This window comes from Arachis ipaensis, chromosome B08 (genome assembly GCF_000816755.2).
Source record: "Arachis ipaensis cultivar K30076 chromosome B08, Araip1.1, whole genome shotgun sequence".
Taxonomy (NCBI): domain Eukaryota; kingdom Viridiplantae; phylum Streptophyta; class Magnoliopsida; order Fabales; family Fabaceae; genus Arachis; species Arachis ipaensis.
In genome coordinates, this window is record NC_029792.2 from 32,018,553 (window position 1) to 32,037,887 (window position 19,335).

The following is a 19,335-nucleotide window of genomic DNA, read 5'->3' on the forward strand; positions in this document are numbered from 1 at the left end:
TTGTTTGTAGTAGTAATTATAGTAATTTAAAAATAAAATTAACAAATAAATAAGAGAAAGAAAAAAAAAGGTATTTAAAAAAATTAATTTGACTAAAAGATAATCCATTGCCTAAATATTTTAGGTTTTGAGAACTAAATGAGTAAAAGAAGAATGTTAGAGAACTATCAGAATTTATTATTTTTAGTCATCAATTAGTCATTAATATTTAAAAGTATGGGATAAAGTATGTTAGATTATTAGATTAAAGGAACTAGATTAAAGTAAGTGAATTGATGATAAACTGATGACCAAAAATAATAAATTTTGATCGCTCTTAATATTTCTTTGAGTAAAATTCAACCTACCAAATATGAAGTGGTCAAGACTTTTATCGGGAACAAATTCGTAGATAAGTAACCTTTCATCTCTTTCAAAACAAAAACCAAGGAGCTTAACTAAATTTCGATGCGGAAGCTTTCATTCTTAAATTCCAAAGCTCCTTGGCCTGAGTCCCTTGACAACCTTTTGACAGCAATCATTTGTCCATTAGGTAGATTACCCTAAAAATATATCATGGTTAGTGGATTTCATCATTTGTTCATTGCTTTGAGGTTTGTTTTGAGCTTTGATAAATAAGATGATACTGTGAAAATAAAATAGCATTGCTTTACCTTGTAAACAGCTCCAAATCCACATTGTCTGAGTTTATTAGAATATGAGAAACCATTTGTAGCAACTTGGACGATATCAAAGTCAAATAACATGTTAGGCACAGGAATGAGGAAGAGCACATAAATAAAAAACTTACAACTTCAGAAGGAAATATTGTTGCAACAGAAGGACAGCTGGCACTCAATCAGCATGATGTGGGTCCAAGAAGAAGTACCAGAGAGAGAATTAAAAGCAAGAGGCTGTGTGGTTATGTTAGGCAGTGATTGCTGGTACATTTGCCTTCCCCTTGTATTGTTCCCTTCTCTTCTCCCCTGTTTCTTTATTCCTTTCCCTTCTATTTCCTTTCTCAACTATTTTTCTTTCTAATTTTTCAGGTACTGTTATGCTTGGAGAAATTGAAGAATTACTATACCCTTTTGCATCATTCTGCTGCACTATCCCCTTTTATTTTTCTATTTCTTCTTACAACACTTATATATGTTCTTCACTTACCAATTACTTGTAAATTCCTTCAATTAAATATAAATACATACCTCATTTCTTCTTCTTATTATTATTATTTCTGAGCTCCACCCTATCAATTGGTGCTTTCATCACCATGGCCATAGCTGACAACACGTGAATGAAAGGCATGGAGGCCGACATTAAAAAGCTATTCCAGATGTTCGAATCCATCACGGAGGAGAACAGATCTGAACGCGCTCGTGCTTCCGAAGCCACTAATCTCAAAATCGACGCCATCCAGGATTCTCTTACGCAGCTTCTTCAGAACCAGCACAGGCATTGTAAGACCCAAGATTTTTGAGAAGTCCTATTTTGAACTAATCTCAAATCATATATTTATTTATATTTTTAATTTCATAAATTATCTTATTGAAGATAATTAAAGGTAGTTTTGATTAATTGGATTTGAAATAAATTAAGGTTTTTATCCAAACTCTATGCTTATGGAGTATTTCTCTATTTACAACTTAAAGTTCTAGAAATCTAAAAATAATGAGTTTGGGCTATTTAAATTGTAAAGTTGGTAGTTGTAAAATAATAAGGATTTTTATATGATTTGGACTAAATAATTAATATTTTAAAATATTGATACTACTATTTTGGAAAACAAAGAAATTTAGTATATTATTTCTAATTTTTGGATTTGAATATTTTATTAAAAATAATTTGCAAAACGGATGATCAAATAGTATTTTATATATATTATTATTGTTGGATTAGAATTTATTTTCAATTACCATATTATCCTTATTTTATTTGAAATTACAAAATTACCCTTGTACCTAATTTTACCCTAATCCTAAAACTCAACACATACAACCCTAACCCTGAAAACCCTACCCGGTTACCCGGTTCCCCTGACCCAGTGCACACTAGTGCACCTAACCCTAACAACAGCATGCAGTAGCTGCAAACAAAATGAAGAAAGGAAGAGATAGAAAGGGAAAAAGAGAAGAGGGGGAGGAACGGAGGGGAAAGAGAGGAGGAAGGAAAGGAGGTGGCGCCGGTGGGCGTCACTGCCACCGTCGCTGCCGTCGTGACGCCGCCAGGAGGTCGGAACGAAGAGAGAGTGAGGAATCGGGAAAGAGGGATGGTGCGGTGCCGGCGAGGAGCGCCGTCGCTGTTGCTGTCGCCAAGAGAGGGAGGAGCCGCTCCAGAGTTGCGCCGTCTTGCCGCTAGGTCACCACGCCATCGCACTGAGGGAGAAAGCTTGCGGGAAGGAAGAGGACGCCATCAAGCTTCTTCCCGTCGCCACCATCGCCAACCATGGAGGAGAGAGAAGAGGCGAGCGCGAGCCAAGATCCACACCGGAGAGCTACCACCTGGGTTCTGTCGTCGCCATCTTGCCTCTACCGGCGAGCACGACGAGAGAAAGAAATCGGGCAGAGAGAGAAGACTCGCGAGGAAGTCACCACGGGAAGGAGTTCGCCACCGCGTCCCATTGCTTGCGCCGCCGCCATCCACCATCCCTGCTGCCAGTCGCCGTTCGCAAAGAAGAGAGGGAGAATCGCCACGGAGCTGCTGTCGCCGCCGCGTTGCTGGCCTTGCCGTTGTCGTGCTTGCGCTACTGCTGCGTCACCGGAGTTCCATGTCGCCGCTGCTTCCGCCAGGAACGCCACGGCCGGTAAGGGTTTAAGTTGGTCTTCGTTTCCTTTGGGTTTCCGGAAGCTTCATTTTCGTTGCATGTTAATTTCAGTTGTTGTTGTCGGAATCGAGTAGCCGCTGCTGTTTGAGGTGGCTGCCGGGCTGCCACCAAGCCGGTTCGGAGACCGCCGCTGTTTCGGTTCAGCCGTTCTTTCTTCATACGGTAAGCGTCTCGATCTGAAAGCCCTCTAGTTACTGCTCCACTATACGTTGAGGTGTTGTAGCATTCGTTGTTATGAGAGTTAATCTCGCCTATTATATGTTACGATTAGAGTGGTTGTGGTTGCTGAGAAAGCGGGTTGGAGCTGAGGTTTTGACTGCAGTCGATTCGGGTCAATACGAAAGGAGTCAGTTAGCGAGTTTGGGTTGTGATTTCAACGTATCGAGGTAGGGGCTTTTTATACAAACTGATTCATTTTAAAGTGGAAGTTGTTATAAATAGATATGCTGTACAAAATGTATTTCTGGTGGTTATGTGAGTCTTATAAATTGTCTGGTTTTATCTTGAATGAATATGGGTGCTTGTTTGATTATAACAATGTCTGATTTTGATAAATTGGAGATTTATGGATTGGTTGATTTGAATGATTTTTGATAATTTGAAAGTTGAGTTTTGTTTTATTGGAAACTGATTTAGTCTTGAACCTGTCAGAAAGGATTGATGATTGGTTTTGTTGGGACCCGAAAAGGGTGGCAAAGTCCAAGTTTTGGGGGAGATGCTGTCGAAATTTCTAGAAAATCTGAGATTTTGATTGGAATTATTATTTTGGAAAAGAATGAATTATGCTTTGACTTAAATATTTGAGAAATAAATTATGTTTGAACTTGCCTTAGTAGGAAAATCTCTATATCTTGGATGTAATTATTAAGAAAGGAATTATGCCTTAAAAATCAATTTAAATATGAAATTTTTATGTTTTGGAAATTGATTTACGTAAACAGATCTTGGAGGGGGTTTTAATGGGTTTAAAAGAAACGTGGTTTTCAATTAATCTATTTCACTTTACGACATTTAGGAAGAGCTTGAAGTATTTTCTGAAACTTTGATTTATTAAAATTGAAAAACTTCCTGAGCCCTTGGAAACAGATTTAAGAATGAAACTGAAATTGGTTTTCGGTTTAAAAATGATTTGGTTTTGGCTTAAGTTTGGTTGGTTTTGAAATTGGTGCGGAATAATTGGAAACACAATTTGGATTTTGGTTTAAACCCTATTCTATTTATTCAACTCAAGAAGTTAAAGTTTCGGAGGTTTTCAAGGAATTTAAGAAATGAGTTAGGTTATTCTCCCCTGAAGTTTTGAGACTCCGCTTAGGAATCTTACGACCAAATCTTGATTTAGAAATGAATGATTTTGATTCTTTCAAAGAGATTTTGAACTTGGCATGGTTTTGAGATCTTTGGAAGTGTTGGAAAGATGTGGAAAGTGGCTCTGTTTTGAAAAGTGAATCTTGGCTAGCTGTGAATTGAATACGTTTGTTATTTAAAAGAAAATGGGCCAAGAATGAATTTAAAATCAGTTATTGAGCCTGATTGATTGTGGATATCATTAAGATTGATGAGTTATTGGTTGGTAGGCATAAGGGCCGGGTTCGTCCCGCTTATGCTGAAAGATTTGATAAATGACGAGATTGTTGATAAGTCGCTTGCGCCTGGCAAGGACGGTGGTTAATCTCGCTTGTCGAGGTTGCGACACCCGCGTAAGGACGGTGGTTAATCCCGCTTACGTGTAGATGTGAGGTCGGAGGCAAAGTATCCCACTCACATCTTTTCGGATCACACGAGTGTGCAGGCACTAACATCCTGGATCGTGTGGCGGGCACGTTATCCCAGAGGGTTCCCATTTATACGTGACCGAAGGGCAACATTCCCATGGGAATGTGTCAGGTTGGCAATTGAACCGACAATGTGATATCACAGCCAGTAGGACAGGCATTCATCATTTGCATCTATGTGATATTATTTGGGTGTGCATATTGTATTTGGTTTGCCTATGTGAATACTTATGTTAACTGTTAACTGTTATACTTGTTGTAATTGCTCTTGATTGTGCTTGAACCACATTAATTGTGATTGTGTTTGAATTGATTGGTTTGTGATGAGTTGGTTGCTGATTGAGCTGTTTGGGCCGGGGGCCATGTTGGATTGGATGGGTTTGAGGCCGTGATTGGTATATTGAGTCCTAGTTCTGTATAAAGTATCTGATCGGTTCAGTATAGACTTAATGAACCTATGCTTGGAACGAGATGATCATTTATACCGCGTAGGTAACTGCTTTCATGGTTGCGGTCTAGGAAAAACTTTTCAAGACCGACTATGCTTCAATTGCATACTCTGAGCGTTTGTCATGTAATATGTCTTGTCGAATGACGAGAATTAGGGCTTTATGCACATGACTGTCTATTGATTAATGCCATTAGTCTTGCGTTGCATAATTCCTGATATTAAGTTTGGCCGGCTTAATACTAGTGAATTATGTATATGAAAGCACTGATGGGTTATCATAGATGATATACGAGTTTTGAGTAAAGTAAATCGTGGGTTTTGGAAACGTTAGAAACTATTTCTTGAGGTTACTCAGTTATGTGCTTTGGATTCTGTTGAATGTCATATGACCTATTGTTTCTTAGCCTATTTTGATGTTCTTGTCAATTCTTTTGGGAAGCAGTTTGATGTTTTCAATCCTATTTTTCTGTTCATATGCATTCTTCTTGATTCTAAATTGCATATGCCGGTTTGAATTTCTTGGTGTATCTGTCTTTCTCTGTTTGAGCTCTTTTCTTGATTCATGTAATTTTTCGACATGATTTTGAACTTGTCTTGATGCAACGTGTCTTTTTATGTCCTTACTTCTAGTCTTTAAAAAAATGGTGATTCAGTTTTTCTCTTAATTGACTATATTTATAACCAATTTTCAAACTTTTATAAAATCGCTTTTGATTTTATATACACCTATCTATATAAAACTTTGAAAATTCCTTATGCAATTTAAAAACTATTTATTTCTAATACCTCGCATGTTCTTTTACTGGTTTATGGAACTACACTTACTTTAAATACAATTTGACTTTTCAACATAATTTTATTACGGTCCCTATACATAACTCTATTTGATTACGTACTTAGGTATTTTTAAATTCTTAAAGGAAAGGCTTTTCACTTTATTTTCAGTTAGTTTTCGTTTGACAAATTGACTTTAATTTAGTATGATACATTATTTACGTAATTGTTGTTCTTTTGAAAATATTAGGTTCATACCTTTCCTCTCAAGTATGGGCTAATTCTTTAAGCTTGTGTTTCTATGGTCATGATACTTGATTTTGTTTTTAACTACTCTTTTTCTTTTATGAACACCACTAGTAGTCACAGTTTTCCTTCTCTTGTGAATTTCATGCTCCTCTAAGTCAACTTAAATTGTTTCTATCTAGTGTGTTGTTTGTCCTCCCAATTGTCCTTCTTTAGTCAAAGGTTCTTTCTTGAAAATTCACTGTTGATTGAGTTGTTTTTCCTGACGAGTGTTGCATCATTTTGAACCAATGGAAAGCTTGTTTGGTGTCCCATGCTTCGTGGATCTTGTTTGAACTCCCTTGACTTGAGATCCTTTCTTGTTTGGTCTAATTCCCTTTTAAGTACATTTTAATACTCTTGAATATTCTTATGTGATGGCAATTTCAAGTGTATTCTTAGAGTTTTGATGTGAACTTTTGAAGCAAGTTTTGGATTCTCTTAAGAAACTTAAATCAATTTTTCTCGCTTAAAAATTGCATCCATAGCTATCCTTTAAATTGGAAAAGTTATTTTGGAGTTGACATGCATTATTTTAAATAAAGTTTTGAAACCGACTGATAAGTAAATTTTTACCTCAGGGTTTCCTTTTCTAAATAGAGTTTAACTTGTTCCATATTTGCTATAAAATTTTATACACACTTGTTTGAATTTAGACTTTGAGAGTTCTTGAACAGACGTTTGATTTTCTTACAATCCTGCCACAATATCAGTGTATACTTTTAGCTAATTGAGTACCTAAATGTCTTTCAGGATTTTCGAAAGATTGTTTTGGCCTTAACCCAATTGACTTTCAATTTTCAACCCTCACCTATTCTATCTTTTACTTGGAAACTATTTGGATGAAACACAATTTAGTTTTCTTTTAACCATATTGCAGTTTTGATATATGTTTATGTTACCCTTTTGTGAACTGCGAGTTACATACTTTTCTTTTAGCACAGGAGGTGATCTTCTTTCAGTTTTTCATTCTCTATATTCAAATGTATTATGTGAACTTGATCAAAAATTTTAAATCTTGAGAGTGTCATCACTAGCTTTAGTTGACCTTCTTCTATGATTTTATACTTGTTAACTCAGCTTGATTTAGTTCCAAATTACTATCTTGCTTATCCTTTTGTGTTCCTATCAGTTGTATCTGATTCAGGAGTCATCTTTGAGGTTGTTAAACTGAATTTCTTTCCAATACACTTCATCGATTGTACATCCTTGTTTACTTGTAGATTCAACAATTCTTTCAGAACTCTTGCGGAGATTATCCTTGTTGTTTGTCCTTCTATTTTAAAGTCTTTTACCTTTCTGAGTAAACTCGAGAATTGTTTTGATGTCACGTGCAATCTTTAGGTATAGTAATACGATTCGTAGTTCTTTAAGGCCTGTTCATGGATACGGAAGATGAGTGGTAAGAGTGCAACGTTATGAGAAATTGTGGGAGTTTTGTTTCTCGTGGAAGAGTCTGCGAATGTTAGGTTTGTGACCGGTTATGGAGTTGTGAAGTGATTGATGGAGTTGGGAAGTGGGAGTTTCGAAGGGGTAAGAGATCTGTGAGGAAATGTTATATCCGTTGTTTTAATACCAACTTGTCTTGTAGCCTTTTGCCACATTAACTATAGCTCTGCTTTGTGAACGCCTATCTTGACTTGCACCTTATATTGTTTCTCCAAGCTTTTGTAAGATTTTGAAACCATATAACCTTTTGCATTGAGCCTATCTTGTATCCTTCACCTTACACTATACCTTACCTTTATATTTAAATCTTATGGATATCAGGTATTTGAACTTATGTATATATATGTGTTAAGATCTCTTACTTTTCTAAAAGGTATTTAAGGCTATGTACTATATTATGTATTACTTTAATTTTCGAGGACGAAAATTTTTATAAGGTGGGTGGAATGTAAGACCCAAGACTTTTGAGAAGTCCTATTTTGAACTAATCTCAAATCATATATTTATTTATATTTTTAATTTTGATAAATTATCTTATTGAAGGTAATTAAAGGTAGTTTTGATTAATTGGATTTGAAATAAATTAAGGTTTTTATCCAAACTCTATGCTTATGGAGTATTTCTCTATTTACAACTTAAAGTTCTAGAAATCTAAAAATAATGAGTTTGGGCTATTTAAATTAAGATTTTATCTAATTTTACAATTATTGAGTTATTTTATATATTTAAATTGTAAAGTTGGTAGTTGTGAAATAATAAGGATTTTTATATGATTTGGACTAAATAATTAATATTTTAAAATATTGATACTACTATTTTGGAAAATAAAGAAATTTAGTATATTATTTCTAATTTTTGGATTTGAATATTTTATTAAAAATAATTTGCAAAATGGATGATCAAATAGTATTATATATATATTATTATTGTTGGATTAGAATTTATTTTCAATTACCATATTATCCCTATTTTATTTGAAATTACAAAATTACCCTTGTACCTAATTTTACCCTAATCCTAAAACTCAACACACACAACCCTAACCCTGGAAACCCTACCCGGTTACCCGGTTCCCCTGACCCAGAGCACACTAGTGCACCTAACCCTAACAACAGCATGCAGTAGCTGCAAACAAAATGAAGAAAGGAAGAGATAGAAAGGGAAAAAGAGAAGAGGGGGAGGACCGGAGGGGAAAGAGATGAGAAAGGAAAGGAGGTGGCACCGGTGGGCATCACTGCCACCGTCGTCGCCGTCGTGACGCCGCCAGGAGGTCGAAACGGAGAGAGAGTGAGGAATCGGGAAAGAGGGATGGTGCGGTGCCGGTGAGGAGCGCCGTCGCCGTTGCTGTCGCCAGGAGAGGGAGGAGCCGCTCCAGAGTTGCGCCGTCTTGCCGCTAGGTCACCACGCCGTCGCGCTGAGGGAAAAAGCTTGCGGGAAGGAAGAGGATGCCATCGAGCTTCTTCCCGTTGCCACAATCGCCAACCATGGAGGAGAGAGAAGAGGCGAGCGCGAGCCAAGATCCGCGCCGGAGAGCTACCGCCTGGGTTCTGTCGTCGCCATCTTGCCTCTGCCGGCGAGCACGACGAGAGAGAGAAATCGGGCAGAGAGAGAAGACTCGCGAGGGAGTCACCACGGGAAGGAATTCGCCACCGCGTCCCATTGCTTGCGCCGCCGCCATCCACCATCCCTGCTGCCAGTCGCCGTTCACAAAGAAGAGAGGGAGAATCGCCGCGGAGCTGCTGTCGCCGCCGCGTTGCTGGCTTCGCCATTGTCGTGCATCACCGGAGTTCCATGCCGCCACTGCTGCCGCCAGGAACGCCACGGCCGGTAAGGGTTTAAGTTGGTCTTCGTTTCCTTTGGGTTTCCGGAAGCTTCATTGTCGTTGCATGTTAATTTTAGTTGTTGTTGTCGGAATCGAGTAGCCGCTGCTATTTGAGGTGGCTGCCGGGTTGCCGCCAAGCCGGTTCGAAGACCGCCGCTGTTTCGGTTCAGCCGTTCTTTCTTCGTTCAGTAAGCGTCTCGATCTGAAAGCCCTCTAGTTACTGCTCCATTATACATTGAGGTGTTGTAGCATTCGTTGTTATGAGAGTTAATCTCGGCTATTATATATTGCGATTAGAGTGGTTGTGGTTGCTGAGAAAGCGGGTTGGAGCTGAGGTTTTGACTGCAGTTGATTCAGGTCAATACGAAAGGAGCCAGTTAGCGAGTTTGGGTTGTGATTTCAATGTATCGAGGTAGGGGCTTTTTATACAAACTGATTCATTTTAAAGTGGAAGTTGTTATAAATAGATATGCTGTACAAAATGTATTTCTGGTGGTTATGTGAGTCTTATAAATTGTCTGGTTTTATCTTGAATGAATATGGGTGCTTGTTTGATTGTAACAATGTCTGATTTTGATAAATTGGAGATTTATAGATTGGTTGATTTGAATGATTTTTGATAATTTGAAAGTTGAGTTTTGTTTTATTGGAAACTGATTTAGTCTTGAACCTGTCAGAAAGGATTGATGATTGGTTTTGTTGGGACCCGAAAAGGGTGGCAAAGTCCAAGTTTTATGGGAGATGCTACCGAAATTTCTAGAAAATCTGAGATTTTGATTGGAATTGTTATTTTGGAAAAGAATGAATTATGCTTTGACTTAAATATTTGAGAAATAAATTATGTTTGAACTTGCCTTAGTAGGAAAATCTCTATATCTTGGATGTAATTATTAAGAAAGGAATTATGCCTTAAAAATCAATTTAAATATGAACTTTTTATGTTTTGGAAATTGATTTACGTAAACAGATCTTGGAGGGGGTTTTAATGGGTTTAAAATAAACGTGGTTTTCAATTAATCTATTTCACTTTACGACATTTAGGAAGAGCTTGAAGTATTTTCTGAAACTTTGATTTATTAAAATTGAAACACTTCCTGAGCCCTTGGAAACAGATTTAAGAATGAAACTGAAATTGGTTTTCGGTTTAAAAATGATTTGGTTTTGGCTTAAGTTTGGTTGGTTTTGAAATTGGTGCGGAATAATTGGAAACACGATTTGGTTTTGGGTTTAAACCCTATTCTATTTATTCAACTCAAGACGTTAAAGTTTCGGAGGTTTTCAAGGAATTTAAGAAATGAGTTAGGTTATTCTCCCCTGAAGTTTTGAGACTCCACTGAGGAATCTTACGACCAAATCTTGATTTAGAAATGAATGATTTTGAGTCTTTCAAAGAGATTTTGAACTTGGCATGGTTTTGAGATCTTTGGAAGTGTTGGAAAGATGTGGAAAGTGGCTCCGTTTTGAAAAGTGAATCTTGGCTAGTTGTGAATTGAATACGTTTGTTATTTAAAAGAAAATGGGCCAAGAATGAATTTGAAATCAGTTATTGAGCCTGATTGATTGTGGATATCATCAAGATTGATTAGTTATTGGTTGGTAGGCATAAGGGCCAGGTTCGTCCCGCTTATGCTGAGAGATTTGATAAATGACGATATTGTTGATAAGTCGCTTGCGCCTGGCAAGGACGGTGGTTAATCCCGCTTGTCGAGGTTGCCGCGCCCGCGTAAGGACGGTGGTTAATCCCACTTACGTGTAGATGTGAGGTCGGAGGCAAAGTATCCCACTCACATCCTTTCGGATCACACGAGTGTGCAGGCACTAACATCCTGGACCGTGTGGCGGGCACGTTATCCCAGAGGGTTCCCATTTATACGTGACCGAAGGGCAACATTCCCATGGGAATGTGTCGGGTTGGCAATTGAACCGACAATGTGATATCATAACCAGTAGGATAGGCATTCATCATTTGCATCTATGTGATATTGTTTGGGTGTGCATATTGTATTTGGTTTACCTATGTGAATACTTATGTTAACTGCTAACTGTTATACTTGTTGTAATTGCTCTTGATTGTGCTTGAACCACATTAATTGTGATTGTGTTTGAATTGATTGGTTTGTGATGAGTTGGTTGCTGATTGAGCTGTTTGGGCCAGGGGACGTGTTGGATTGGATGGGCGGCCGTGATTGGTATATTGAGTCCTAGTTCTGTATAAAGTATCTGATCGGTTCAGTATAGACTTAATGAACCTATGCTTGGAACGAGATGATCATTTATACCGCGTAGGTAACTGCTTTCATGGTTGCGGTCTAGGAAAAACTTTTCAGACATTTTCTTTTGAGAAAGGAAAAAGGTTTTGTTTTAGAATATTTGAGAAATTTAGCAAGTTTTCAAAAAAGAAATTTTCTGGATTACGAATGTGAACCTATGGTTTTTGGAAAGACTCATAAGACGAGCAATGATCACTGAACTCTAAGAATGATCTTATCTTTACGTATCTTGTTATAGCAAATTCTGTAATCCTATAGTGAGAACAAGCGAGGACGACGTTCTCACTCCCCTACAGGTTATTCCTTTTCAGGATATGGAAGACGAAGCTTTAGGAGAGTTATGTTTATTTTCTGTTTATTCGGTCTTTTTGTATCACCGTAGCTATTATTTTTTTCCTCACATTTATCTTTATGAAGCTTGTAAGAGGGATAGGAAATTATGATATGTATAATTGTAAACTAGTGTTATGTATATGTATATATATACTTGTTGAATGATGAGAATTAGAGCTTTATGCACATGACTGTCTATTGATTAATGCCATTAGTCTTGCGTTGCATAATTCCTGATATTAAGTTTGGCCGGCTTAATACTAGTGAATTATGTATATGAAAGCACTGATGGGTTATCATAGATGATATACGAGTTTTGAGTAAAGTAAATCGCGGGTTTTGGAAACGTTAGAAACTATTTCTTGAGGTTACTCAGTTATGTGCTTTAGATTCTGTTGAATGTCATATGACCTATTGTTTCTTAGCCTATTTTGATGTTCTTGTCAATTCTTTTGGGAAGCAGTTTGATGTTTTCAATCCTATTTTTCTGTTCATATGCATTCTTCTTGATTCTAAATTGCATATGCCGGTTTGAATTTCTTGGTGTATCCGTCTTTCTCTGTTTGAGCTATTTTCTTGATTCATGTAATTTTTCGACATGATTTTGAACTTGTCTTGATGCAACGTGTCTTTTTATGTCCTTACTTCTAGTTTTTTAAAAAAAATGGTGATTCAGTTTTTCTCTTAATTGACTATATTTATAACCAATTTTCAAACTTTTATAAAATCGCTTTTGAGTTTTAAACAGGCTCATATTTTAGTCTTAAATATTATAAAAGTCGTGGTAATACTCGAGCTATCAAAGTGGCGTAGCCGGAAGCGTGACATTTTGATAGTTAGGGTGTTACAGGCATCGATCTGAGATACCTAAGCCCTCCCATGGTTCGAACTCAAGCGTTGTTCCACAACATCGTTCATCTCTGCATTCTCGTCGAGTGAATTTCGATTTGCTGAAATTTGATGGTACTAACGCTTTGGGGTAGTTTTTTTCAATGGACCAGTATTTTGATTTTTTTCAAGTTCCCGAAGAAGAACAAATCGGAATTGCTGCGATTCACATGACTGGTGCTGCCTGATGATTGGAAAATTGACGGTTTAGAATTTCACTAATGAAATCTTGTTGTAAAGTATAGTTTCTAAACCAACAATAATCCTTCCATACAAAAATTTGTTTGTCACAAGTACAAACCCCTAATAATCCTAATAACCGAAGTATTTAAACCTTGTGTCGTCTCTCAAAGGAATCGCAGGGTAGTGTTCTTGTTATTAGTTATGAGTTGTATATTTTGGGGTTTTGGATAAGAAACAAGAAAAGTAAATGGCAATGGAAGTGTAAATGATAAAGCGGTCTTGGCAAGGTTTGGTGGTCAAGGATCTCTATCCTTATAATAACCACAACATGAGAATTGGTAAGGATCAATCCCACTAAGTCATCCTCTAACTAATAGTAAAGGAAAGTCAAGTGAGCTATATCAATCCAAGTCCATAAGTCCTAGTTCTCCACCAATTCAATTAGTGAGATCTAGCGTTAATGGCTCCCAATCATCAATTACTTGGACATTAGTAACTCAAGAGTTCCTAAGTTACCTTCCCAATCCAAGAGCACAAAATTCTACTCTAACATTCTTCCTAGCATTTCATCAAACACTTGGAAGGCACAAAAGGAAACATAGTAAATTGACAACAAGAATAGAATCTAACAACAATTATTGCAAGGAATTAATAACAACAATCAACAGAAACACAATTATCATGAATTACCTCAAATTGAATTGAAAGAAAATAGAATGAACAAAAGTAGATCTATAACAAATCATAGAAACAAAATAGAAGAAATTATAACAAACAATAGAAGAATGATGAATGTAACAACAAGAAATTGAGAAGCAAAAGTAGATGAAAGCATGAATTAAAACCTAGATCTAAGATTATTGACCTAAACCTAATCCTAATCCTAGAGAGAAGAGAGAGCTTCTCTCTCTAAAACTAACTAAAAACTAGATCTAAAAGTGTGTGAATGAATGTCATCATGCATTTCCCTTCATTCCTTAGTCTATTTAGCCTTTTTCCCACCAAAAACTCAGCTCCAAATGGGGCCAGAAATCCTCCAAAATCGCCAGGCATGAGTTCTTCTTTAAAACTCACGTGCAGCCTTCGGCGCATACGCGCACAGTGCACGTACGCGTCCCTGGAGCATTTCGCAATCCGCGTGTAGGTGCATAGTGCGCGCGCGCCCATGGGCTTTTTCCAAATCTTTAGCTTTTCATAATTTCTCCACTTTGTATGCTTTCCTTTCACTCCTTTGATCCCTTCTTAGCCTTTTCAACCTGAAATCACTAGCAAACATATCAAGGCATCTAGTGGAATCAAAAGAAGATAAAAATCATCGAATTAAAGGTCTAAAAAACATGTTTTCACATCTAAGCACAAATAAGAAGACAATCACAAAATCATGCTATTTTATTGAATAAATATGAGAAAATGTTATCAAAATGCTCTAAATTCAACACAAGATAAACCCTAAAAAGGGGGTTTATCTGGTTTCAAATGTCCCAACGTTTTGCTCAGTTTCGCTCATGAAACCAAGTGAAGCGGGCGATTGAGCTCGAATTTGGCCCGTCACTGTTCAAGTGACCACGAGAATTGTTATTCAAGCTGCAGCAAGGTAGCACGGTAAGCGAGTATTATTCAGAATTTGTTGCTTTGGCAAATCGTACTCACATTGATCCTCCTGAAGTGCTCCGAGACTGTTTTGTTAGTGGACTGAAACCTGAGGTACGGCGGGAGGTTAAAGCTCAATGTCCCCCATCTTTGATGAGGGCAGTGTCCTTAGCTAGACTCTATGAAGAGAAATTGACTTCTTCGCCAAAAACCACATATGGCCCTGCTACTCACAAACCACAATTCACAACTCCCAATTCTTCTCCATCTTCATGGCTGCCCAACCGTAACACTCTTCTCGCATTACTTCCGACACCATCACAACGCTCTCACACTCCACTTAAAAACCTAGTTCGGAGGTTGACCCCTGCTGAGATTCAGAGTAAACGGGAGAAGGGTCTTTGTTATTAGTGCGACGAACGATTTTCCGCCAGCCACCGCTGCACAAATCGTCAATTCATATGGCTAAAATTAGAATTAGACGAGAATATGGCTCCTGTTGGTGACCTTGCAGAACTGGTGTTTGCGGATAACACACTTGAATCCTTGGAAGGTCAGGTGCTGGACCACCATTTGTCCTGTAATGCAATGCACGGTACTCCAGGACCATCTACCATTCGTGTCAAAGTTTCCATCAATAGCTTAGAGGTGCAGGCCTTAATTGATAGTGGTAGCTCTGATAGCTTTATCCAGCCACGCATCACTAAGTTTTTGAATCTTCCTATCGAACCTGCTCCAGGAATTAAGGTGATTGTTGGAGATTTCAATATTCTGACAGTAGAAGAAAAAATTGCTAATCTAGACATCAATGTGGCAGGGTGTACCATCTCAATACCTGAGGTATATGTCCTTCATGTGGTAGGTGGTGATTTGGTCATAGGAACTACTTGGTTGATGACCTTAAAAGCACATATTGTGGACTATAATGCCTCATTCTTGCACTTTGTGCACCAAGGAAAGTTTGTAACGATTTGGGGTGAGAAGAATTCTATGGCTTCTCAGATTCAATTCCATCACATTCAAAGGCTGGTCTCTACACATACAATTGCCGAAGCCTTCACTTTGGAACTCCAAACACCAGCTGATACCTCACAGGCTAGCTTACCACTTCCTGCTTCCTTAGACCCTGCTTTGGCTTCCCTGTTGCGTAAGTACGTCGCTATTTTTGCCATGCCATCACGTCTCCCTCCGCAACGCTCTCAGGACCATAGCATTCCATTAGTGGCTGGGGCTGAACCTGTAAAAGCTCGTCCTTATCGGTATCCCCATAGCTTGAAATCATAAATTGAATCGATGGTACAAGACATGTTACAAGAGGGGATAATCCAACCCAGCAAGAGCCCCTTCTCATCACCAGTCATCTTAGTAAAAAAAAAAGGATGGCACATGACGATTTTGTACTGATTATAGAGCATTGAACAGTGTCACTATTAAAGACAGTTTTCCTATCTCAACTGTTGATGAGTTATTGGATGAATTGTTTGGGGCCACTGTCTTTTCTAAGTTGGATTTACGATCTGGCTACCATAAGATTTTGGTTAAACCTGAGGACCGTTTTAAAACGGCTTTCCGTACTCATCATGGCTTATACGAATGGTTGGTAATGCCTTTTGGCCTCACTAATGCCCCTGCTACTTTTCAGAGCCTTATGAATGATGTCTTCAAAGCATACTTACATAAGTTTGTGTTGGTATTCTTTGATGACATATTGGTATACAGCAGTTCTTTTGATAGTCATCTTGAGCATTTGAAATTGGTATTGAAGCTGCTAAGACAGGAAACTCTCTTTGCCAAGCTCTCTAAATGCCTTTTTGGAACTAACGATGTGGATTACTTAAGCCACACGATTACAGGTAGTGGTGTTCTCACGGAATCGACTAAAGTGCAAGCAATTCAAGATTGGCCCCAACCTAGTAGTGTTAAGCAGCTTCATGCTTTTCTAGGCCTCACAGGATATTATTGCCATTTTATTAAAGGTTATGCAACCTTAGCTGCTCCTCTTACTGATTTGTTGAAAAAGGACGCTTTTGTTTGATCTGATCAAGCCATGTTGGCATTCCATCAATTACAGCAAGCGATCTCTACTAAACAAGTGCTAGCACTACCTAATTTTAACCTTCCATTTGAGGTAGAGACCGATGCGTCAGGTACGGGTATTGGTGCTGTTCTGATTCAGCAGCGACATCCTATAGCTTATTTTTCAAAGAAACTTCCTCCTACCTTGCAAAAGCAATCCGCCTATATTAGAGAGTTTTATGCAATAACTGAAGCAATTGCTAAGTTTCGGCACTATCTCTTGGGCAAGAAATTTATTATTCAAACTGATCACAAGAGTTTGAAATCTCTTTTGGAGCAGGATTTGCACACACCTGAACAACATAAATGGCTTCACAAACTCCTGGGTTACGACTTTGAGATTCAGTACAAAGCCGGTACCGAGAACGTGGCTGCAGATGCCTTATCAAGAAGCTTTTCTGGTGCTTGGTCTACACCTCATGTGGACTTCTTGCAACACCTTCGAGTTGCAATTGAGAAGGATGCTACTCTTCATGAGTTGATGCAGAAATGTGCTTCTAATTCTACCAAGAATCCCAATTATACTTGTCACAATGGGTTACTATTATGGAAGAACCGTTTGGTTATTCTGCCAAATAGCCACTTAATTAAACTCATTCTTCATGAATATCATGATAGTGTGGTGGGAGGCCATGCGGGGATTGCAAAATCAGTCGAATGAATTTGTGCTCAATTTTATTGGCCTAACATGCAAAAGGACATTAGACATTATGTTCTTACTTGCTGCACTTGCCAACAAGCTAAACATGAGGCTAAAGCGCCAGCAGGGCTGCTCAAACCATTGCCTATTCCTTCGTAGGTGTGGGAGGATATCTCCATAGATTTTATTGTTTCTTTGCCTGCTTCATGTGGTTTTTCTGTGATCATGGTTGTCGTTGATCTCTTAACTAAATATGCTCATTTTAGCCCACTAAAATTGGATTTTACTAGTAAATCAGTGGCTGAATCCTTTATTCTTAATGTGGTGAAGTTGCATGGATTTCCAAAATAAATTGTCTCTGATAGGGACAGAGTCTTTGTTAGCAAATTCTGGCAACATCTCGTCAAGTTATAAGGCACTCGCTTTGCCATGAGTTCGGCTTACCATCCGCAGACGGATGGCCAGAGTGAAGTATGTAATCAAACTCTGGAGATGTACTTGAGGTGTTTCTGTTTTGACAATCCTAAGAAGTGGCTAGAGTTACTTCCCTGGGCTAAATTTTGGTATAATTCCACTTGGCATAGCAGCATCAAAATGACTCCATTCAAAGCACTCTATGGTCGAGACCCCCCTTCCCTTGTTAGATAAGAACTCTCTCATGAGGATGAGCCATCCTTGCAGGAACTACTATTAGCTAGAGATAAATTGCTTGATCAGCTTAAACTCAATCTTGGCAGATCCCAACAATTCACGAAGCATTTTACGGATAGACATCGACGCTACTTAGAATTTCAAGAAGGTGATTTAGTGCTAGTCAAATTGTAGCCATATCGCCAACACTCAGTGGCACTGCGGAAGCATCAAAAGCTGGGATTGCGTTATTTTGGCCTTTTTAAAATTGGGAGAAAACTCAGTAAGGTAGCCTATCAGTTGGAATTACCGCCAGAAGCCCGTATCCATAATGTTTTTCACATATCAGCACTCAAGAAGTTTCGTGGTGACCAAGAATCACATTATCTACCACTGCCTTTAACTACAATGGAACTCGGACCAATCCTGGAGCCTTATCGAATTTTATCACAACGCTCCATTTTGCGCGGTGACAAGGAAATTTTACAGTGGCAAATTCAGTGGGGACAAGGGGTTGTCACAGAAACGAGTTTGGAGGATGTTGATCAATTCCCCAAGCTCTTTCCTGCATTCAACCTTGAGGGCAAGGTTGCTCTTGATCAGGAGAGTAATGTTAGGCGCAGGAATGAGGAAGAGCACATAAATAAAAAGCTTACAACTTCAGAAGGAAATATTGTTACAATAGAAGGACAGCTGGCACTCAATCAGCATGATGCGGGTCCAAGAAGGAGCACTAGAGAGAGAACTAAAAGCAAGAGGCTGGGTGGTTATGTTGGGCAGTGATTGCTGGTACATTTGCCTTCCCCTTGTGTTGTTCCCTTCTCTTCTCCCTTGTTTCCTTATTCTTTTCCCTTCTATTCCCTTTCTCAACTATTTTTCTTTCTAATTCTTCAGGTACTGTTATGCTTGGAGAAATTGAAGAACTACTATACTGTTCTGCATCGTTCTGTTGCACTATCCCCTTTTATTTTTCTATTTCTTCTTACAACACTTATATATGTTCTTCACTTACCAATTACTTGTAAATTCCTTCAATTAAATATAAATAGATACCTCATTTCTTCTTCTTCTTATTATTATTTCTGAGCTCCACCCTATCATAACAATGATTCATTGACTATGATTTCTTCGAAATCTTCAGCTACACATTTGAAACAGGGGTAACTAGTGAGGAATGAATTAACACTAGCCATTCTAACCAGTGATTTCAAATATATGATATAAAAAATTCTGTTTCGATGTCTAACGGATTTGAATTCCTTAAATTTAAAAAGACCATGGTTAATTAGAACCTATAATCTTCTTCATTAATATCCTTTTCTAATAGATAAAATGTCCTTTTTAACTCTGATTATTTGTTCAAAAGATA

General features: G+C 38.1%; 1 pseudogene; it reads right to left on the reverse strand.

Moving 5' to 3' along the window:
* Positions 1 to 15,902, reverse strand: part of LOC107610871 — a 17,665-nt pseudogene extending 1,763 nt beyond the window's left edge.